We start from the raw sequence: 868 nt of genomic DNA, 5'->3' as shown, positions 1-868 counted from the left end.
CTCTCCAGCACCACAGCTCAAAGGCATCAATTCTCCTTCTATCCTCCTTGGTCATTGTCCAACTCTCTGATGCATAACAAGTGATGGCAAAGATCATGGCCTGTATCAGATGCACCTTAGTCTCCAGAGAGACACCATTGCTCTTCAGTACTTTGGAGAGGTCCCTAACAACAAAGGGAAAACCACATCCTTGTGAAAACAACAACAAACATACAAGAACTTTTAAGGGAAGTCCCTCACACAGAGACACCAAAGGGAAATGGATGGACCATAGTAAAAAGAAACAACTCACAAAGAAACACTGTAAAATGGCAACAATAAAACCTTGCCTGTCAATAAGCACACTTAAATGTAAATGAACTTAATGCACCAATCAAGAGAAAAAGAAGAGTGGAATGAATAAAAAAGCAAAACCCATCAATATGTTGGCCCCAAGAGAGACACAGCTAATAAACGAAGAGAAAGTTAAAATCAAACACTGGTGGGGTGGGGGAATACCAAGCAAATGGTATATATATATATCTCAGGCATGGCAATGTATTTTATCAGAGAAATCACCATAAAAGATAAGGAAGGGCACTATATAATGATTAAAGCCTCAATAGATCAAGAAGACATGACATTAATCAATATCTATGCACTAAATGATAGACCTGCTAAATACATAGAACGATTGTCAACAGAAATGAAGAAAGAAATAGACAGCACCACAGTAGTGGTGGAAGACATTAACACACCACTCTCGCCAAAGGATAAGTCAACTCGGAAAAAATTTAACAAAGATGCAGAAGACTTAAACTACACAGTCAACCAACTGGACCTTCTGAATGGATTCTGAGTACGGCACCCAACTAAAACTCAAGTCACT

This window comes from Elephantulus edwardii, unplaced genomic scaffold, assembly GCF_000299155.1.
Source record: "Elephantulus edwardii isolate Elephantulus edwardi_28Jun2011 unplaced genomic scaffold, EleEdw1.0 scaffold00349, whole genome shotgun sequence".
NCBI classification, from domain to species: domain Eukaryota; kingdom Metazoa; phylum Chordata; class Mammalia; order Macroscelidea; family Macroscelididae; genus Elephantulus; species Elephantulus edwardii.
The sequence above is the reverse complement of the archived record's forward strand: the minus strand, read 5'-3'. Positions refer to the sequence as shown.